Here is a 23914-nt window from a genome sequence, read left to right on the forward strand (position 1 = left end):
GGTTCATCTTGCTCAGTGTTGTCTTTTAGGCCATTTTGCTGAATTCCACTAAACTAAATGAAGATCCATTTTTATAGATGCCAATCATAAGGGCTTTATGCACCATCCAGTGAAAGAGCATCATAATCTTCTAAAACAAGAATAATGGATTTGGTTTATGGTGCTTTATGTGTTTTTGATCCCCAGCTAATCTTTGGGAAGACCCAAAGTCCTACTTCTACCTTCAAGCACTCTTTTGCTTCTGTCCCAGTTTGCCAAAGAAATGATTGTTCTTTTAAAAGAACCTTTAGACTAAACCAGAAACCTGTCCACCAAGAGTTAGCAGGCACCACTTGCTTTGTATAAAACATGAAGACAGAGGATATTCCTCAGCTGAATGAATGCTACAGAAAAATACACAAACAAGATCATAGGCATTGAGAAGGTGAGGAACAGCACACTGACAAGCTGATGAATTTTTATTTGTACAATGTTTTATAGACCATATTAAAATAAGAATCATTCATTTCCATTGACTATCAAACAAGATTTTTTTAGTAAGCTGTAATCTTTAGTCATTCAAAAATAGCCATTGCTTCTGAAGCAAAGCCAGTTTTATTATGGAAAAAAAGTGCCAGCTTAGTTCTTAAATGTACCTCTCAGATTTCAATAACATCATTTTGTTAATAAAGGTATCCTTCCTGGTCCCACAGACTTAATTCACCAAGGAATGAAACAAGCCTTATAATGTTGAATTAATCAGTTAGTTTCAAGGTCTGATCAGGAAAAAAAAAAAACATTGCTAAAACTAACATGAACTGGACTATAAACAAGGAATTCTGATCCTGCTCTAAGCTCAAAACATTTGGAAAAAAACCACTTAGGCTTGAAACTAGTCTCTGTCCACTGACCAAGGACTTCTGGGTAATTCCTTTGTGTTTTAAGTTCAACAACAGCCTCACTGACTAGCCTGGCATGTTAGGAGCAGTATCAGTGGTTTGCTTTAGTTACACTTTATTCTCATCATTTTCATGTGAAACAGCCCAGGACCACCCAAAAATGCTTCAATGTATATAGTGCATGAATGTTATAGCAATCCACAGTATAAACTGAAATATCAACCTGTGATCCCAATCTTTATGCATGAATTCCATTGACTGACAAGTTTAGGGTTGTTTTAGTATTTTGTTATTCATGTAAAACCACAAAGTTCCCATATGTCCTAATTATTCACCTATTAGAAAAAAAACAACATGATTATTGAAATAAAAATGTCATACTACAATATTTCCATCAAAATCTAATTCATGAGGTAAAAAATAAGAAATGTGTTGGTGAGGTTCTTACCTTGCAGAGCACATGCTTCAGACTCTTTCCAGTCCCAAGGATACACACTCAGCCTACCAGAGAACAAAGGGCATGGCAGGAGCTCGGATCTTTTCTATAGCTGTTACAGCACATGTCACAGTTGAGATGGCCACGATACACAGAGCATCACCATACAATTTCAGAAAGCCATAGAGAGTAACATCATTCCACTTCAGAATGCTGCAATTATCTCCCCTTCTTGTTCTTTAGCCCAACCTTTTATCCCCTCACGTTGATGCAGTGCCCCTGTGTGCCCTCTGCTCCCTTTGGTGGTTGCTCAGTGCCCCTGGGCACTCCATGGCTCATTGTGTCAGTGCTGCTCACCTGCTGCTCACAGCTGAGCCACTGGGGATGAGGATCCTCCAGCCCCATCCCAGTCACCACAGACTGTGTGCCTACATATAATTAGAGACAAACTTGAGAAAACAGTCCAGAAGAACTGGACACTGACGTACAAGTAACTGACTCCATTTGGAGTGACAGAATCCTGGGGGATTTGGGACCTAGAAGAAGATATGTAAGCCCCAATCATCACACTAATTTGTCTTTACTAGTCTAAGTCCTCGAACTTTTCACTACAAAAATCTTAATTAATGGATTTATATCATCAAATATTTAACTTTTAAATAACATTTTTATCTTTAACATTGTTTTGTCTTGATGCATGAAAATATAGACTTTTTGGTAGTTCTGCTTTCTTGGATGCATTGGCACAATTATTAAGGTCAATTATGAATCTTCTGTTGGTTAATTCCTGGACAAGGATCTTTCCACCCTGAACAGAGAAGTTTCTCAATAGAGAAGACACAGCCCCTTCTCAAGCAGCCCATTATCCATATCCTATTTATATAGGAAATAAAGTAGCATGTTAAATAAAATAAAAATGCTGTAAATTGTCTTCAAACCGATTCATAAAATATATTTAAAGATAAAAGGGCTCATACTTTGTCTTGCTGTATTCAGAGCATATCAAGAATGAATGGGATGACAGGATTTATGCAGATAAGTATTTTTACATATATTTGTTTTAAACTTTACATGCTTAATTCTCCTGGCTCATTCTACAGTGAATTGCAGAAGTCAACTGCAGTGATAAATTGCATAAGATACAATGAAGAGTATTCACTCCAAAAATGCTAATAGAGAAACCACCATGTTCCAAACACTTCTGTAACTAAGCCTCAAGGAAACAGCTCTTACTGAACAATGTTGTTATTCAGCATCAGACTCAGCATCAGAAACACTGGCAGTCAGGCAGTTCCTGCAGTGCTGATGTGCTGATAAAGTCATTCTTGCTTTTGGCTGGGCCAGGCCCCTAAAATAACATCACTGGCACTCAGAAGCAAACTCATGACTTTGAAGGTAAAAGATAACACTGTACCTACTATATCAAAATTTTCAACACAAGTCACTTTATGTACTCAAAGTTCAGCTTCCCCATGGAGGAGCCAAGAGGCAGAGTGCTGCTCTGGATTCACTGATTGCTTCCCAGTGGGTCCCAAAGAAGTATGACACACTCCTATTGTCTTTCCCCTTAATCACGAATCCTGTCTCTTTCCTGCAAAAGCACAAGGAAATAATGCATTGCCAGGTAGCTTTGCCTGATCCTAACAATGCTTTAGGAATAAATTTGTTTGTCCACTCTAGACAACATATACTACTGGCAGTCTTACAATGGCTTGTGATATGAAAAACTTAATCACGAGAAACACAGCTAACAGTGAAATTACATTAGCTTGAACAATGTTTTACATAATCCTCAACTGCCTGATCTGACATATTAGGCTTCTTTAGACTCCAATTTTCAGAAAATACCAGCTGTAGCCTTTTCCCCCAAACTAATTGCTGGTATCTCTTTTGAGATCCATCAGAATTCACCTAGCACATGTCAGTTTAGAACTGAGACACCAGTACTAGTGTGAAAACTGTGGTGCTCCTTTTCTGAAAATAAGTATAATAAGGCATAGAAAAGAAAAATTCACAGCTTAAGAGAGCTTATTAATACAGAAAAATAATGCAGTTCAGGTGTCCTGGTATTTTCCCATAAATTTTCCTTGCTCTGATAGTGATGAGATACTAAGAACTGCTTAGTTCAGAGTATCTGAGATGACTATGAAATGTGATGCTGTCTAGAGTCTTTCCAGAAGCTGACTGGACAACCAACCTCTCAAAATACTTAGAAGAAAGGTAACTGATAGCAACACTTCCCAAGTTTTCTTTCTTAACTGAATAATGTCTAAAAGAAATATGTGTCATACACATAGAAATAAAATCAGAAACAGAAAATAAAGGTGAAGAGTGAGATAAAGAATTTCCTAAAACTTTTTGTCAAGATGCTTTACTCTGATTTTCCTGTTGTATTCAGTCCATGGTTCTGCATCTTGAAATATGGCACTTTTCAAAACACTAACTTAAAATGATAATTGTAATTAAAATACATTATCTCAGTAAAATGGGATTTCTTATATTTTGCTTTCATTGTGTCCTGAAATAACCAGTAAACTAAAAAGAAAATTTTCTGCGCTCTCTGCCCAGAAAAATGTTTTCTGTTAGCACAGCTCAGGAGAGATAACTGTGCACTTGACTGAGCATTTAATATCAGGGAAGTTTTTAAAGTTTTCTGTTGCAGAGAAGAGATTGCTCAGAAAGTTTCATCATTGCAAAGATGCATAACTACATGAATTACTTGCCAGCAACAAAAAAGGGGGAAAAGTTGGGTAAAATTGAATGAGATAGAGCAATAGAGGAGGAAAAGGAAGATGCTGGGAGATAAACAAGCATTTAAAAAGTCTGTTTGGCTCACACAGGGCTTCAGAGCCAACTCCTGCAATACTGGCAGCACCATAACAAAATCCTGCCTGTGAACAAGTGTGGAGGAAAGACTGTGCACTACACTGGAGCCCAGGCTCAGCCAGAGCTACCCACCTTGATTCCAAACTTTTCAACATTCAAAAAATTATAAAAGATCATCTTGGACATATAAAAGAAAAATATTTATATTCTCAGCTGAGTTTAGGGAGCTCTGTATTGAAATGGGTAGAGAAGGCAGAGAGAATTTTCTGGCTGGCACGGGCTGGGATTTTGGGGCTGCTGCAGGTGGTTCCTGGCTGCTGCTGGGTGCAGAGCACACACCTGGCTCCTCCACGGGCCCTTGATGCTGCCCAGGAGCCCTGTGAGCACCGCAGTGTTTCCCATAAAGGCAGAAAACACACCAAAGCAGGTGCTGGGGCATGAGTTGATGCTCCGTATCTCAGGATTGCTCTTAATAAGAACAGACAAGGCGGGGGAAGAAGGGGGGCAGGCTGTGAAGGAAAAATCACACAGCTAATTGAGGAAAAGATTTTCTTTTAATGCTAAACAACCTTGAAGAAACACGGTGCTAGTTTAGCTGATGATAACACAAAATGCTGGTTAAGGGGAGGGAAAATAGTTGTAAATACAAAGTGAGAGCAATGAAGTTCAGGCAACTTGAGTAGATCAGGAGCACACAGTTTTAAGCAACTGCAGTTCCAAGATAAAAGCAGCAATGTAGTGACACAAGAAAAGAAATTCAAAATTGTCCTCTGTTGCAAATCACTAAGTACGAAAAGGCCCTTAGCCTGTTCAGGAATAAGTCTTCTTCATGCCTTCCACATGGAGCTCGGTGGCAGAAAAACCTCATCTAGCATAAGCTGAACAAAAGATGAATGCAAAAACAGACTCAGGGGAGTAAGTCCAATTCTATAAAAACGCATGAAGATTCATTCAAAGTGAAATAAGAAATACCAGTGAGAACATAATTTCTCTTATGATGAACAGTAGTAATAACAGGACTGTTAAGGGGAAATGTATGTATTTGGGAGAAGTAAATAATGGAGTACATAAATGGTAATGTTTAAGGGAGGTGGGAAAAGCTACTTATGTGTCCAAACACATATAAATGTTTCTATATAAGCACAAAGCAGACCTTCAGACCTCAAGTGACATTTCTGTTAATTACAAAAGACATGTTGAATTTGATGGATAAATCTAATCATTTGTCCAGCTCCCTGAAATTTATCAGTGCATAAACTGAAATACTGTACCTAACATAAATTAATGTGACACTAAAATATTACACATATTAATATTTTGCTATGAGGGGTAAGCAAATCTACAGTTTCAATGAAATGGATTGTTTTCCATTAGCTTTACTTTTTCTTAGCAAATGAATAAAGGCAGTAGAAAACTGCAAGCTCAGACACTTTAAGACTTTATTAACCACACAATTACTTATGGTATTTGTGAAGAAACGAGAAGAGACATCCATAGAAAATGCCAAATAACCTTAAATTATTCCAACACTTACCTATATAGTCCATCTCTCTCCAACACCACATTTAGTTAGATTTATACCTGCAGTACGGTAATACCAAAAGCTTTTAATTTCATTGTGTTGCATAAAATTAGTTGCAGTGCTTTTCATCATCTCATATTATGAATGATGGAAGGGGACAGACACAGTATTTAAAATGCTGACTGAATAAACCCCATGAGTTATTACAGTCACATATTGCAGGCAGAAAAGAAAAGTAGGGCTAAGACTGAGAGACCTTATTCAGACTTAATTTTGGAGCCTGTAATGCCACATGTCTTATTTGCAGCTGTACAGAAAGGCAAGATATATATCTTCCAAACTTGGCATCTGACACACTGGTCAAATCCCTAGAGATGAGCAAAGGGATTTTTTGGAATGAGATTATCAACATATTTAATGTCCTGAATCTGTATACATCATAAGAATAAACTTTAGCATTTTGGGGATTATTTAAAACATCTGGTCTCTCCTTTGGTTTTGAGAGCCCAGTTTGCCTTCCAGCTGCTGATGACAAGCACCAGGAGAGATGTGGGAGCTCCAAAGCCCCGTGCCCAGGGCAGCTCTGCCCACGCTGGGCTGCCTGGGGGCAGGGACAGAGCCAATCTTGGCTGACCAAACATTGCAAGAGACATGAAAGACAGTGGGGGCTGGGTGGAGGAGGAAAGTGCTCCAAAATAGCTATTTCTGTAAAATATATGGTGTTCCTACTGATTCAGAATTAACACATTTAACTGTCTTTTTCCTATGGAATTTTAGTTATTACACTTTTACAAGCTCTTATGACTCATAAGCAGCATTACTACATATAGGCCATATCATACTACTAAGTCAAGTAGTTAGGATGTTCCACATTAAATCATTAAAAATAAATGCAGCTGCTCTTTCTTGCTGCTTGATACAACTCATCAAGTATCCTTTTTATGTGTGGGAACAAACTACTATCAGATTTAGATTTCAGAAATACAAAATAAAGAATTTATATATATAAATATAAATGAATATATATATATTCTTCCACAGACAGCAGAATATATCTATATATATATATTATTTTTCTTATTGCTAGTGAGGGGGGAAAAGAAAACAAATAAGGCTTTAAATCAAAAATTTTTAGGTTTAGTCATAATATTCATTCAGGATGACGTCGATTCTGTTCATTAGACACTGGGAAAGAGCTGGTGAATCCAAGCATCATTAGACTTAGCAATAATATCCTACACAGTAACCCTTTAAAAATTATTATAATAGTAAAAGCAGAAATAAAACCAGCAGCCCTGTTTGCTTCATCCCAATCTACCAAAAAAAAACACCAATCTGTCTCAAGAATGTGAATATATAATCTGTCAAGATACAAAAGATCATGTCCAAAGTATTGGTTTTGATTAATTTCCTTCTGCAGCAAGAAATCTACAAGTTGTATACATTGACCAAGTCCCACAGGTCATTCATATTTACAATTGTTTTTTCTTAAGTAATGTCTCATGTACCATCATGCACAAGTGATAAACGGCGCTTGTCAAACACCCAATTGGCAATTCCATTTTTGACTTTAGGGGTCACACTGCAAGCACCTGGAGTTAAATTCCTCAGAAAACTCCGCCAGCCCTCTATCCCATCTTCAGTTACATTGGTGTAATTCAGACAAGGAGAAATCTAAATCTGTTCTGAGCTGTATGAAAATGATACTACTGTGAAACACCCACGTGCACCAAGCTCTATTTAACAATCCGTGCTTTATTTCAGGGATTCATGGTGGGAAAAGTAATAGGGAGGGTGTCATCAGTTCTGAAGGTAATTTAAAAGTTATATACATGCCACAGACGAAGACCTGGCAGCGGTATAACGCAGAGACTTATGCTAAATCTTTAAAAAAAGAAAAATGCCAAATCTGGCATAAGCTGCATGTTGGTGGAAGGTTGTCACTAACCTCATTATAAAGGCTGATACCTGCAAAGCCTGAACTTTCCTTGATAAAAGGAAACTATGGAGCTTAAATTGTGACCTTTGGGGGCATTTTTCTTATAAAGGTCACTATTTTGTGACAACACTGCAGAATCGATTGGTTCATCTGGTCCCTTGAAATGCATTACAACTGAAGCCACATGGGCCAGGGCAGGACACCTTTGTCAAATGTTGTTAAAGTCCCACTGTTTTCTAGGAGCCATAATTGATGAAGTGTGAAAGAACCAGCTCCCTCAATTCTGATTTCTCATTAACTTATTTCTTTGGCTGATTGGCAACTGCCCAGTTCAGCAGTGGTTGTGTTATCATGCAAAGTCAAAACCTAGGGGCTGAGCTTGCCAAGAAAGGTTTGAATAAGGAGGTGGGAGAATGGGTAGAAAGGGCCTTTGTTCTACACCAAAATTAAATTAAACTTAACACCATTGTCCCCTGAAAGTAAATTTTTATCCTCATGCCTTTCTCATAGAAATCTTCAATATTTGTGAAACACAACTTGGAACACAGGCCTTGCATGAGATGATTACTTTTCTAAATTGAAAAACATTTTTTTATCTTTGTTTTTTCATTTTCTAATATTATTTCTAGCAGTAGTTCAACATGACAGATTGGGTATGCAAACTGAAGGGGAATTACAGATTTTCTCACTCCTGAAAAGATGTAAAACAAGTATTTCATGTAAAGAGTAACACTCATGAGGGCATAAATATCAGTTCTGTGAAGATGCACAGACAATATATTCAGGGAATTTGCTGTGTTACTAAGAAACCTCTTCATTAAAGGGACACATTTGTTTGGATTAGACTCTGCCAGCTGAACACAAAGTCTTCCTGAGAAATCCCCTTCATTTCCTGACATTGGTAAAGTACTACAAAATGCTAATTGGTCTCATCAGCAAACAATTAACATTCTGTTCAGTTTTATTCTCTATGCAAAAATTATAATAGGAAATAAAATGTCATACAGCAAAGGGATAGCTGAACACTATAACAAGACAATCATATCTTCTTTTGGAGGTTCAGTTTACCTGCATATGACCAGGTAAACCATCCTTCCAGCTATCCACAGCCTTAGCAGCCAAAAACAATAAACATTCCTGCTTCTGACAAGTTGACTCTGGCCAGCGAAGTCTGCTGCTGAAAGAAACAAAAATTATTATTCTAATAAAAAATCTGTCTTTGATCAGTTTTCTTTGACCTCTGTGTTCATATAATTTCATGTTAACCCACAAAGACGCCTCAGCTGATCACCAGTTTGCTTCTTTGCCTCAAATTTTGCTTCCTCTTGCATTAATAAGCCAGGCCTATCCTTTCCTCTCTCCACCACCAAACCTTGGAAAGAGAAGCCTGTCTGCTCTACTGTGTTTTAGTACAAGATGCCTTTCATAGCTCTGCTAGGCTAAATGCTGCAGAGTTCAAGCACAACATGGTATTTGAATTAAACTAACAAGTAAAAACATTTCTGGATAAAAAATACTTTACTGCCACCAATTTAAAACCATAAACATACTTTGAATCCAATTCAATATATTTCTTATTTGTCCCTGATTCTGTCTTGTTATTATTATTAGAAGGCATAAATTTCCAGCAAGGCTTGTGCTTGACAAGGCTCCATTATTTGCACATGACAAGGTTTATCAAAAACAGTTGGATTTTTATGAGGAGTCTTTTATGTTTCCTTCATAAAATATAAATAAATGAAAAGGATTAGATGGAGGAAGCAGAGTATAATTCATCACCAATGTGAAGCAGAAGGAGCGGGCTGCAGATGGATGAACTGAAGAACAACATGGTGACTGGAAATCCTTCTCTCTCAAATGTCGGGGAGCAAAGAGCAGAAGAAAGGAACATTGACTTTTCTTGCCATTTCAAGGTGTTCCTAAAAGTACAAAGTACAGACTCTTCTTGAAATGCTAACTCACACACAAAACAGAAGCAGAGTTCGTGACTTTTTTGGCTGATATTACTTTCATGGTTACCAAATAAATTAAAAGACCAGAAACTTAAAATTAAATTTGCTCCCTGTAGTTAAAGACCAATTAGGAGCAAAAACACCTTTTAAGGTGGCAGTATCTTACTTTGTTCACCATTACCCTCGTGTCAGTCAGAAACAAATCTATTAAATTGCCTTGTATTCCCATAAAAAGTGGTGGTGGAGACAACAGCCCACATTTTTACCCAACCAAACCAAAAAAGGCATCCTTCAATCCTAAAGCAAGCCCATGGGCTTACTTCTGCTTACCACATATGCTGTGACACATGAAGAAACCCAAGGAATAAGGCTGTTCTCTTACACAAGGTAATGGGAAATACAAATTAGGTACATGGTAATTGTGTTTATTTTAAAAGAATTTACAGAACAAGCCACAAAAGTCTGATAAGCAAAGTGGTCACAAGCATCAAGTATTGAATGACTCCAAAATCTATCTTTTCAAGCCCAGTCCCTTCTTTCTAACACAACTAAATTTCTGTTTCTCTTGAAACTCTAAAACTTGGGTGTTTACTTTTTTGTACAATTTAGAATGAAAATAAATAGAATGAAAATGTGGTAAAAATGCTAATGTTTGGTTTCAGTAAGGTGAACACAAAAGCCAAAACACACACAAAATATATCAATATAGCAAAATGTCAAGATACCTTATTGTCAAAAAAGAGTAAAAATATATTTATAACCATCTATTCATGCACATTTTCCTGCTGAATTTCATCAAAGACATTATACTCTCTTGGATCATTTCTCTTTTTGGTGAAATTTCAAGGAAAAACTTCTCAAAGTGGTACAGTTGGAAGAAGGCATTTCCAAGAACTTTCCTAAAATAAAAGCTGATGGTCATCATAGTTATTTAGGGTGGAAAGCATGCAGTTCTTTAATGCAAGTGCTATGCAAATTCCTTTGCAGATGAATTATGAAAATACCATTTTACATTAAACCATTGCAGGGTTCTATGTATTTTTTCCAAAACAAATAAAAAGACCCTCCCCTAAGCTGATCTCTTACTACCCTATAACCTTACCTATAAAAACTTCTGGGTTTTATCTATATGAGGTGTGTCTTTCTTCCCACACCTACACAGGACTCTGCCTGTCAGTACTAAATCTGTTTGCAGCAACAAAGGAGTCGAGGGAGAATATCCTTAGAGACAGAGTGAATTATCCAGAATAACTATGAAAGCTTAAGTTAAAATAATGGCTTACAGAATGATGGGTACAAGATCGAAAGAGACTGTCTCAAGGAGATAAATTTTGCTAACAGTTTTTCCACACTGAAAAGACATATATTATATTTAAACAACCCTCTGATTCAATTGTGTGAGAGCTGCAGTAGAAATCCAATAGAGAAACATTTTCTGGCACTTTTACATCACCTGCTCAAAGCAGGAGTTAAACCACAAGTGTTAATGTGCAAGCTAAAGAAAAACTTAAACATTTACTTGCTATATTTTAGAATTAGCTCAGAAAGAACTAATGTTTTCTTTTTCCTTCATTTTAATATAGTAATTTTAGACCTGCATCCTACAAGTTTTGTATATGTGATTTGACAAACAAGCAAAGCTGAGATTGCATTAGGGTTTGCATGATCTCTGCCTTACATTACAAGTTCTTCATGCACTTTTCCACCAGTGCTAAAGAGAGAAATAATTAATGGGACATGGGAAATTCAGGTGCCATTTAAGGTAAGCTCATTCCCAGGAATTTCTTTTGATGCAGGCTATGCAGCATTGCACTGCATTGCCTAACTAAATATCTGCATTAATCAAGTCTATCTTTTATTCATAGTCTGAACGCTTTCATTGTTGGAAATGAATTGTGACCTCCTGGTACCTCTCCCTCTACCAGACCCTGTATTAAATGTGTTGGATATGCCCTGATTTAATCAAGTTCCACAAATCTGACTCAGATGATGATAGAATCTGACCTTATTATTTGTTTTGGATTGCTGACTAAATCTTTGGCACACCCCGTACTGGATTATAGCATGGATCAAAACAGGGTAAAAAAATGGTGCTATGGAATGATATTTCAATATATGGGAGAGCATCTACATCTGATCTGAAGACATGCTGGTTATAAACACATGGCAAAACCCAACTCTAGGCAGTATGGGAAGGCTTTCCTATATGCCATACACAAAGGCATCAGCATTACATTTATTCTTTTTTCTCCTTCTGATCATTCAAAACAACATGATGCTGCTACCACTTAGCCCCTCTTGTTTCAGGATGTAGAGCAATGATTTTCATGAAATCAAAATTAATGAACTCATAGAATACTGATATTTAAAGCAACACTCAATGAAGACATATTAGAGGTATTAATGGCTGTAATCTGGGACTCCTTTCCATTCAAATGAAGCAACTAATTAATTGAAAGTAGTCAGCAGACAGAATCCAGCAAAAAATAATTGCCATTCTACAGGTGACTAGAGCTGTCCTTGTGACTCCTTAATAAGAGAGAGACCTTAGTCACCATCTCTAGTTTCAGCCTCTGCTGACATTCTGTATGTCAAGAAAGTGCCATATGTGATGTCTCTGGAACATCTGGGATCCCTGGGGCAGGGAGTGAAATGCAGAAGTGACAAGGGAGAGCTGATTTATGCACTTACTCTCTCTCCTGCATTAGACATTAGCAGATTGTGCCCACACCTCACCTTGTACCAGAGACAAATACAACCACTGAACCACCAAAACAGTGAACTGAGAAGTTAAGCAAGAGCAAGCTCAAGGCTCCTCTGTGCTCTGCACCAAGATTTGTCACAGCAAGAAGGTGTTAGGTAAAAAGACAGGTGTTACAGCATGGGCAGAGCATGTTTGAAACACAGTGGAACAGAGGAAAGGTCAGGCAGAATTAAGTGGACAAAAGAAGCACAAAGAGACAAAGGGACAACTACTTCTGTCTTCTGTCACCAAAAAGGGCTCAAGGGATCAGTTCTGAGGAGCTACAGTTAAACCAGTTGGTTTTTAATGCTGGAATTCAGCTGAAGTGGTTTTCCAGAGCCAGCTCAGTACGTTGCACAAGGTGAGCGTTACAATTCCAGGACACGGAGGACAGGGGCTGATCCGGTTTGTGCAAGTTCTCCTCAGCCATAGGGACTCATTGCCCAACAGGACCAACCAGATACACAGGAAGCAGGTGCTACTCACACCATCATCACCTATTGCAGAAAACATCTCCTATCTCTGAATATCACAGTTCATGTCCAACTATTGGGCCATGTCCCCTCCTGCGCCCATCCTGACGCACTGGTGAGAAGGTCACCTAACAACAAGCAGGACACAGAGCAGGAAATCTGAAAGCTTCATAAAAGTGATTGCCCTGTGAGCTGAGTTCCTCATGCCTCAGTCTGCCACAAGAGCACAGGAAGAATCTGGAACGACTCCCGTGCATTTCTTCAGAATCCTCATCACATCAATGGCTTTATTACACACCAGTGAGCCACCTCCTAGACTGCCTCTCTGTTTGTGGCTGTGATTTGTCACTGCTTTCATTCCTAATAACAGGTTCACAGATTCAATCAGGGAATACTGAAAAATATCTCATGCCATCTGTTTAGAAGGTATATTTCACACCCTAGGGCTGATTCAAGAGCTTGTAAAGAGGTGACAGCTTTAGTCTAGCTCTTAAGATCTTCCTGCATGGCTTTAATGGTAACTAAAAGCAGCCTTTAGCTCCAAGATTTTACCACAGTCTGAAACACAGAGGTGACCGTCACATATTAGGGCTCAAATTCTTTCCCACTAATTACACAAGATATCAGTTCATTCCTTCCATAGTCTGTTATTTAAAGGGGATTCCTTATCAACTGATGCATTGTCATGGGCAGGATGGAAATCCTACACACTCTAAAACAAATCCATTTGTATGTACTTAAAAGGAAATGCATCTGAAGATATTACTAATTATTACTATTATCATAATCATTACCATCATCCTACTGTTATGTTTTTAAGAAACATAAAATAACATATTCCATTTTTTATAAATACCAAATCATTAAACCCAAAGAAATAAGTAAGAACAAGGAACTTGTTTAAAAAAAATTCTGTAAGATAATTGATCAGAACATCACTATTTTCTGTCCAGAAAAATTGCTTTTCCTCTCTAAAAATGGATTAACATTTTGCAAATTCTGTACAGAGCTGTATTTGGTCTGTGTACACATTTCCATGACCTGAAAGTGTGTTTTTAAATAAATGAACTGTGGTTGTTTTCATGAACAGTCTGCTAAACTGGGAGCATTTGCCAGAATAACAAGAAAATATTTGATTTAGGACAGCGATTGTTCACCTTGGAAACAGAGTTGTGTGCTAAAGACATCCAGTCATGGCAAAGTCATCTGTCCCAACAAGACAGCTTGCTTTGCATATTGGTCCTACTCTAAATGTGCCAAAGGCACTTTGAACAAGCCAACCAGAGTCCAAGAAGCTCTGTTCTACTGAGAGCCATGGCAATGCTCAGCTTCAAATGAGGGCAAATTTGATTTATTGATGCTCTGTCTGCCAGACAGAAGCTGTGCAAGAGATAATCAACATACAAAGCTTTGTAAAATGTTCTTAAAAGCAAGTTTCCAGGAAGGAAGTAAAAAAGGGGGGAAAAACCCTATAATAATCATTGTTCAATTAAAAATCCATCCAGGTAACACTTTGCAATCCACTGAGGAGCTGCTCCACAGTGCCTTGGAAAGTTGCCATTGAAATTTGCCCACCCCTAAAAACCTCTTCTACACAGGCAAACTTAAAGGAAAGTGCAATTGCTTCAAAGTATGTTCTAGTTTGGTTTGGAATTTGACAGTTAGACATCATCACTGCAAGCCTGTTGAACAGAGTGCTGCTTTCATTGCCTCCTTTTGTTCTGAAACCTGAATCAGGACAACCCCAAAATAAAGTTACCCCAATCTGACCGCAGCAGTATCGCCCTGCTGTTCATTTACACAACTTTGCATAGGCTTGCTTGGAAGGCTGTGTTCATATATCAAGCCTGGAGAGACTTGGCTTAAGAAGACACATAAATAAATGGCATGTGGCCCCCCAACTTTTGGCTGGAGGGAAACCATCAAGCGCTTTGAAGTTTCTTTTAAAATGTAGAAAGCGGCACCTGATTCAAAGTGAAAATATGCAGATTAGAATTCCTCAGGTATTTAGCTCTTCTGGCTCACAAATTGTTTGTGTTTGAATGCAGTCTAAAGGAAAGGAAAATAAAAAGAGCTGTACCATAACACTTTTTATGACACAATTTTGGAAACCGTTCAAAATTCCTGGGTTTTTCACCTCATAAGCAGTCCTTTTAGCATATGTTGGAAGCTGTTTCTTGATATCAGTAGATTTTATGCTAATTTTCTGCAAAGAACAAACTATGTAGTCATAATTTTTACAAGAATTTTAATTACCTGTCAAATTATTTTGTGTTTCACCTAGGGCAGGTGTAAGGGTATTTTTACCTCACTTTTGGTGCTGTTCACAAATTTTGGTTGCCACCATTTAAGAAATGTTAATGATGCTACTGACACTCAGACACCAAACTTGCCTAAATTATTACAGCTCAGTTGATTTCTGCACTTCTACTGTTTTACAGTTACTGAGGACCTTAAGATCCTGGCATTGCAATTTATTAATCTTGGCTATAGCTTTTATTCCATACATTCAGCTGTTTAGAAACACTTGCAGGTTCAAGCGAAAATGCAGGTTGATGCGGTGAATGTCAGTCAATAAGAAAAAAACGCTTCTCACATTCATTTGCATTCATGGCTAAATAATTTTGACCATAGTTTTTTGTGGGGGCTTTGGGGTTATTTTCTATTTTTAATATGAACACACACACAAAGGTAAAGCTCATAAAGTCTGCAACAAAAGAATGAACAGGGCATTACACATGCCTTCAACTGCAAGCTCCAAAATCACTGTCTTTGCTTTGCACACCACTACACCTGGAGTATCAGACCAGTCAGTAATTTAGTATAAAATCATCATACAATAAGCTGATAACTGAGGCAATATATTAAAAAATAGAGTAGATAAACTCTTTGGAACAACATAAATGTCATTATATTTTAGCAGAAGTGCATTGAGTTTCATCCTCGTTCCTAGTTTCATCCCGGTTCCCGGTTTCATCCTGTGTGACTCATCCAAAGCTGTGGGGTCACCCTCATGCAGGACATCCGTGCCACGGGTGTTGGGTCATGATTGCAGTCCCCAGGTCAAAGCCCACTGCACTGACCAGAGTGACCACAGCCTCTGCTCCCTGTGTCTGCTGATCTCACTTGAAAGGAGAGCTCTCCAGGGCAGGGCCACCAAGCCTTCCTAAATGAGTCTGAGTTTTAATGGCAGGTCTGGGCCACCTGCATGACACAATTACCTATGAGAAATTTCCTCTTTATTTGCTCTTCAGCAGGAACTGGAAGAGCAACACAGAACTCTGCTAAGCAAAACAGTGAGTCATCTGAAAAAATCAAGCAGACACATAGAGACTGTTGGCTAATAATTCTGCATGAGACCCAGGCTTTCCTGAAATGGTCATCTAAAATCATCACAAGATAAATCAGTATAGCCTACAGAATATTAGCTCTTCTAGGATCAAAAACAAATCAGAGATTTTACCATCAGGGGAAAAGTTTAAAACAATTCCCCTGAAATTCTCATAAGAATGGGACAAAATATAAAATGGTAATGGTGACTTCCCTTTTACATCAGGATAGACTCAAAATGATTGTGAATTTTCTCTCTCACTCTCATCAAATAATGAAAGAGTTCAACCAGAAAAGAAAATAAGCCATTCAACGTGAGGTGCTGTAAAGTCATTGATTTGAGTCTGGCAGAAGAAGGATTTGAATATAGGAACCTGACAAGTAAGACAAATGTTTTACTTGAGAGGTTAAGAAGGAATAGTGTACAAGCTCACTCACAAATTTATTTCTGGAAAAAAGAAAGCACAGTTTTGATGAAAATATTTGAACAAAAATTTATCAAGATATAAACAGTTTCTAATCAAAAGAAACACCCATCTGACCCTTAAGCCCCACATACTTCTGCACTTTTCATTATTCTTGAGAAATGTCCAACTGACCCTAGTTCTAAAACACCAGAGCACCCAGGTACAGCCCTTTCCAGTGAATTACCTCCTGCTGACCTGAAAGCTCAGGTGTCAGTGCTCCTGTGTGAAAACACCTATTGCTGAAGGCAGACTAGACAAAGAATTTGGGTCTTTGAGTCTTCTAGTTTGGAGCCTTTTACTTGTGTGTCTGTCACAAGATCTTTCCTACCCTGTAAATGTGCAGGAGATCATCAAAGACTGTAGGAAGATTCAGGTAGGGAGGAACCAGCCACTGGTGCTGCCCTGCATATGGACAGTGGGTCTGTGAGGCTTCTGCCTCCCCTCCTGCCTTAGCAGAATGTCACTGCATTATTGGCTTGTGTCAGAAAAGGCAGTTAAGGTAGAATTCACTTTTATCATAACAATTAGCTTTTCTAAAGAATATTTAAAGTTCTATTTAGTGTTTTAAGTCCTCAGATGAAAGATGGAGGAATCAATTATTTGTCATGCCCTTTTTGTTGATTTCAATTTCTTTATCCCCAGCTTAGGAATAATAGCCTGCAGTAGGCTGTGGTGATATAAAATGCATTGGTTCCCCCAGTGGAAGAATATTTTTTTTTTTTAAAAAGAGCAGTAATACCAAGAAGAATGTGCTCAGCAAAGAAACAATGACTCTGGGTGAATGTGTTGGTGGTTTTAAGCAGGGCTTGACATAACCTGGTGCTAAAGATACACACAATATGTTGTGAGTGGGATTTCATAACACAACTTCAAGATCAATGAAGGCAATTACCCCTTTTTCTGAAGGCATCAAAAATCCTGGAGAAGAAAACATTTTTAATGTAAGAAAATGGGTTATAGAAAGGATCAGACAAAGATCAGATGGATTCCTAAAGTATTTTTTTCAAGAGAATTATCAGTATTAGTTCAGAATTATATTAAAATAAGCTTAAAAGCTGAACAGTAATAAACTTCACTTTTTAGAATTAGATCATTTCAAGGGGACCCTGGTTAGTAAAATGTAAAGAGCCTTGAAAAACTTCTTTCACAGCTTTTAGAATCTGGGAACATAATTTTGTGAGAGATGCCCCATATCTTCCTCTGTGACAAGCCCTGCAGGCTGTGTACTCTGGCACCAACTCTGCATCTTGTAAACAAACTATTGTACCTAACAGGTATCTGGACATTTGTTGCTATCCCTAACCAGGATACATATGAATTTGGAATATGTATTTTAAACCAGCTTCTTTCTCCCCTCCCCCAGGGAAGGCACAAATCTGCATTTTGCACTCTCTGCCCAGGGAAGCAGCCCTGAGATGTGGATATCTGTGGATTCTTCTATTACTGTTGTCAGAGCCATGAACAGTTTTTTACTCTTCTCTTCAGTTTTCTCACCCTACAGGTGAGATGAAAGGCAGGCCTTTTTTTTCCTGTCTCCCCCAGAGCATGCAACACAAGAGCTGTGATGGCAGTTTATTTTACCTTTAGTCCTTAATCTGCATAAATGCGACCAAACAGTGGAAATGCACATTGTCTTCTGAAACCCATGACAATCTGCTCTTCTTTTATTTCTATCTCGTTTAGATGAATAACACATTAGTCAGACTTCCATGCCTCCCACTGTCATTCACACCTTGCCCTCCCAGAGCTCTTGCTGTGAGGCAGCATGGCACAAGGAAATTTAGGTATACTCACACATCATGTCATCACAGTACAATAGTACAAAATTAAAGCAAAAAACATGTCATTTGAAACTAAACTAATTTAGACAAAAATAGCTGGCAGCATGATTTAAAGATAAAAACAGACTGAAGCATAAGACAGTTTGAGCTGTATCTGACTATGGATGCTCAGTGAAAGGTAGCAAGGAGAGAGCAGACACTACTTAAGCCTTCCCTAATACACCTCCAGCCTATTGCAGTTGTTGAATATATTCTACCAGTAATAATCTCTTCAAATTAAATGCTGTTCTACATTTAGAGAGACCAGGACAATGTAGCAATAGCTGTTTGACCCTAATTATTTCAAGGAAACCCCAAGAGTAGATCTTTGCCATATGACACGATGTCAAATATGCACAGGAGGAATCCAGGGAAGGAAGATGGGGAAAGATTAACTTCTTTGGGCACAGCTGACACAACTGGGTAGCTTTTGGACCAAGCCCATCAGTCAGCTCAGAACAAGGGCACACTGAAGATGTGTGTGTCCGTCCCCAGCATTGTATATCTGTCTTTAAAACTGCACTCAATCCTTCCATTTACCTTTGCAGACAAACCACTCAATTTTCTCACACTGAGGAAGAAACACATGCTGTGCTGCCTCTGCCTGTCTCCCTTCCCATCCATGCTCAGAGGCAAAAGGAATCTCAGCTAACCCTAAAACATGGTCATGCATGGAGCAACCTATAGTCAAAGGTTGAATTCAGTGATGGAAATAGCAGGATGTTTTACTCTTCCTTCTAGTCAGGACATTGTAGCCATAATTATTACACATTACCTTTCCAATACAAATCACTGCCTACCCATGTTGCCCAGGGGAAAATCTTGGCTAGAGAATCTCCAATAGATCTGCCTGTACTCACTGCCATTACAAAGTTCACGGTGAGAGGAGGAGGCCAGAGCACCTCTGAGGGCTCTCAGGGCTGGTTGCACAAACGCTAATGAAATCCCATTAATCACAGCCCCAGCAATCGCAGACTTGTCAGCACAGGAGGTTGCAGACTACCCACAGCAGGTAGAGAGGTTAGAAAAACATGTCACAAGAAGGTACGTGTATGACCTTTCCTGAGTCTGCAGTGTTGGTCAAAATATTTTTCTGCTGTGGCTAAACTGGAGATGGGAGGAAAACGCCATGAGGAGAACATCTGCAAAACTTAAAATTACACATTCCAGGGAATTTCTATGGTTCTACTCTCCACCTTTCAAAGACTTGAATGGGAAGTATTTCTCCATCCACTTTGCCAGGCAGGTAATTATTTGTACTCCTTAGTACCCATATTAACTGCACCTGCAAAGGAATGCTGTTTTTTAGTATTTTGCATGCAAAGTGAGGCAGAGACAGAACAATTTCTCACCACCAGCATTAAAGCCCAGGTAAAAGTCTTATAAGCAGGAACTACAATAGCATGATGAGCAATATCTTTACTATTTGTCATGGTCTGCTCTGAAGTGCCTGTCACAGCTGTGGCAGGCACTCAGCAATCCTACACCTGCCCAGGAGATCTGGCACCTGATGAGGTTTCACTGCTCACTCATGGCTCAGTTCACTCAGGTACACTGCTGTGGATTTGCCCAGTCAGCAGATACTCCAGCCCAGTCTCAACCAAAGCACTCTCCTGGCCTCTTGTTACTATTCTGGACACCTCATTATCATGAAGGAATTTAGTATCTCTGGAGCAGATCTGGTAAAGAAGGGAAGCTTTTACTGTTCTCCTGTGCCAGATAAAGTGTCCTGGAACCTGCTCACAGATGCAGACTCAATCAGATAGAAGCTGCACCCCTGTCCCAGGTTTCCCCTGACAAACACAAACAGATGTAGATGACTGTTTGGAAGTGTAATTTAATATGAGGTCTCCTTCCTTATGTTCCCATAACAATATCTGAGGGCCAGTCTAGAAGTCATGGAGCATACACTTGTGAAGTCACACAAAGGCTATTTTGTGAGCCTGAAAGAGGCTTGATTTGTCTGCATAACAAGTCAGCATAGCCATTTTACACCAAATATGAATGTCTGGGTTTGTATCTCAATATATGACAATGTTGGCTTATTTTCTTTTTCTATCAGAATGGCCTGTGGTTTTCTTCCGTCCCCAGGCAGCCGTTTTCTGAAAACCTACAGAAAGAGTTATGCACATTTCCTCCCATGTATATTTACAGTGGGAAAAGAGTATAGTGAGTGAAATCTAAGATCATGAGGAAAATATATTTCTATAAACCATGTTTCTAAGTTGTTTGGGGGACTTTGTTAACATGAGAAAGTGCTCAGTCATGTCTTTTATATGTTTAAATTTATTGTGATACAACTTCTTTTGGTTAAAAAGGCCAAATACACAGATTTATTTTTTTTAACAAACTTTCAAGTGATCATTCAATAACGTTTTAGAAAAGAAACAGAAAGGCTGCATTCAAAAAACATGCACAAGTGAATTCAGTATTTCATATGGGATGCAAAGAGAAATTTGTAAACTGTGAGATAAAAAACGATATCAAGGGAAGAGCAATTGCCTTATATAACAGACTTTGATTGTAAATAAAATGTCTGGGCAGGATGTTTAACTGTAATAAATTGCCTGTTTGGGTCTTTGCTGACATATCTTTTTAGCCTTATTGACATTAGCTATTTTTGTATGGAACTTTATTGTATGGGAAAGAGTTTCTCATTTGGAATTTGAAAAACTAACAGTACAAGCATCTTGAAAGTACAGAAGATGCTGTTGGAGAGAGACTGAGAAGGCAAGAAGACAAGAGCTGAGTCTCTTGTATGCAAGAAAATCACAGAGAACACGGGTGATGGAATGTGGATATATTTAATTGCATTTCGAGCAGGATCAGCATTTTGCTAGATTTCTTTTACTGGCCATTTGTAATGCAGGAAGAAAAGGAGGAGGGAGAATGAACCCTCTCAGTATTGAATTATTGTAATCTGAGTCACCAGTGAAACCAAAGGATTAGGCTTCAACTTTAGCTGGGAATGACATTCCTTCCATCCAGCCCCAGCACTTACTGCCAAATGAACAGCTCTGCCCTCAAATTCCAGGAACATGGAAGCAGTTTATCAACCAGGCTCTGGAACAAGCCTAAATGCTACATAAAAGACTGAAATAACCTTCCATTCTGTTCCATTCGGGTCTTCAAACAAATTTAGTATTTTCATATTCTTTTCCTTCTTGGCTATTCCTAATTGAAATATCCTGCCCTGTCATGTTGAATTCTTCTATTTTCACCTAACAAGGTTCAAGAACCTACCCAATGCTCAGACTTTTGGGAGATGTGGCCCTTCCAGTGAACCTCCCAAGGCCCTGGGGATGTGTGTGTGCCCAGAGGGGAGAGCAGGTGGGAGCAGGGAGGCTGCACAGTGTTGTCCTTTCCAGGACAGACCCCAGTTCAGCAGAGAGGCATCACTGCACTGGCCAAGGCACTTCTCCCATCCCATTCCTATTCTCCTGTGGTTGAGGAGCTTTCCCACAGCACAGGTGTGGTGGAAGAACCAGCCCTTTTCACTCTGAATTTCACACCACAGGGCTTTCACTTGAAAATCTGCCATTGGAGAATGGAAAAGTCTGTCCATTTAGGGAAGAGGTTTATGTTTGGCATATGGCTGGTGACACCTTTCTCCAACCAGGCTGACACAAGGCAATCAATCATACATCCCTACTCTTCAGGAGGTGTGATCTCACTTGGACCACGCCTGACTATTGACTATTCCATATTCAGAGTTCCTCCCTGTCCAGAATTTTAGGTATCATCTCAGTTTAGAGATGATAACTCTCATGTCAAGACTAAAGAAACAATGGGAAAATCTCAACACCCCAAAGCATAAAAGAGAATACACATCAAACACATCTGGAAAGAGATCAGTGCTACTTCAGTGGGTCCTGTGTCATAGTAGCTTCAGTTTCTAAAATGGAATATTAGGGGCCTGAGAAGACTAGAAAAGACTTATGGGAGGAAAAGGTTCAAATGACTAGACTTGCTACCTTTTTTTTTCTTTCAAAACTCACACTTTCCTTGCAAGCAGGATGGCTAGAAATTTATCCCCAAATGTAGTAAGCACATGAAATGCATAGCCTTTAATGTGCAAATTCTACACTGCACAAGGGAATAACTAATGAGCCACTATTTTAATGAATCAAGTTAAAATGGCAAGGTGACATATCTCATTTAGGGGAATGAATTCTTAATGTCACTGTAAGATGATCCCCTCCTTCCCCTCTGAAGGGAAGACAGTACTGGTTCGGGTTAAAGTCCTGCCTTTTTTGTGTTTTGTTGGATTTTCCACGGTCCTTGGGAGCTCTCCATGGATCGTACACTTCTGGAAAACAATGACAGCTGTTGATCAGGGAAGCTATTTAGGCATACCCAAGAACTACACAGCAAACAAAGATGAGCAGAACAAGCCCTGCCCTGGGTGCCCAGTACCCTAATGGAGCAGGGTGGGCACAGGCAGCTGCCTGGCACAGCCTGGGGACATCTCTGCAGCCAGCAGGGCAGCATCAGCCTGCTGCCCTCCAGAGAACAAACCTCCTTCATGGGCTCTGCACCTCCCATTCCTGCTACCAAACATTTCCTAGTACAAAACATCTTCACATGCCCCCTGCCACGAGCTGCTCCTCACAGGACTGTTCCTGGCCCACAGACATTCCCAGAAGCAGGGCTTTGCTCCCCAGAATGGTACCCTATGCCTGATCTTCTTAGTTCAAAGAGAATCTTTAAATCCATGGCAAAAAGAAATCATCACCCTAATCCTTACCATCTCTTTCCACATTTTTAAGTTGCATTAGGAGAGGGTGATGGGGAGCTGGCAGCAGGGCTGTGGGACTGCCTGGCCCTCAAGGGATTTGGTGCTGCCCATGAGAAAAGGCAGTGAGGACAGGGTGGAACTCTGCCTGGCAGCCAAGGAAAATGTGGGAGAAATTTACTTCTGTCTGACCCTGAGCATTACTCAAGACAATGATCTGCCCAGTTAATTAACCCAGAAATCTGAAAGGATCTGCACTAAATTCCTGCACACTGCTGCTCAGGCTCTCGTAAATTCTTGATTCACATTGGCAGGTCTGATCCAAATCCCAGTAAAGTCAATACGAATCCTTCAATCAACTTCCCTGTATTTTCTGAGTCATTTCAAAGCTCCACTGACCACATAACTTTTCTAAAAGCAATATTTAAAAAAAAGTGCATTTGTACCATTATTCTTTCAATCTCCTACCCCCAGTAACTACATAAGATTATCACAAAAACCTATGCCATGCAGTTGCTATCATGAGCTGCTATCAGACTATAATTTGCTTGCAGACAATATAGCAAGAAACAAGAATTGATTCAGTAAATTTTAATATTTCTCTTTTAGTCCTGGCTGTTTGGCACAACTCTGAGCAGCCAGTAATGAACAGGATTTCCAGTGCCCAGCAGGCACATGTGACTGTCACTGACTGAAGGATAAGAATCCCTCAGGATTGTGTAAACAGTGTTCAAACTGCAAGGTACTATGGACAAGGATTTAAGTAATCTCTGCGGCTGGGAAGCAGTGAAAG

The 23914-nt window shown here is 39.1% G+C and overlaps 1 long non-coding RNA gene across 3 annotated transcripts in view; it reads right to left on the reverse strand.

The window, feature by feature from the left end:
* Nucleotides 1–23914, reverse strand: part of LOC110483646 (uncharacterized) — an 87612-nt gene that overhangs the window by 8198 nt on the left and 55500 nt on the right. The window contains exons 5-6 of one of the 3 annotated variants that reach the window (XR_014957196.1): nucleotides 9381–9520; nucleotides 7513–8778 (exon numbers count right to left, since the gene is read on the reverse strand). This is a non-coding gene — a long non-coding RNA (uncharacterized LOC110483646). Of the gene's footprint in view, nucleotides 1–1326; nucleotides 9521–23914 lie in introns of those variants that run through there. The other 2 variants (XR_014957195.1, XR_014957197.1) reach the window with 2 other exon arrangements.

The sequence above is a fragment of the Lonchura striata genome, chromosome 9 (assembly GCF_050655825.1).
Source record: "Lonchura striata isolate lonStrDom1 chromosome 9, ASM5065582v1, whole genome shotgun sequence".
NCBI classification, from domain to species: domain Eukaryota; kingdom Metazoa; phylum Chordata; class Aves; order Passeriformes; family Estrildidae; genus Lonchura; species Lonchura striata.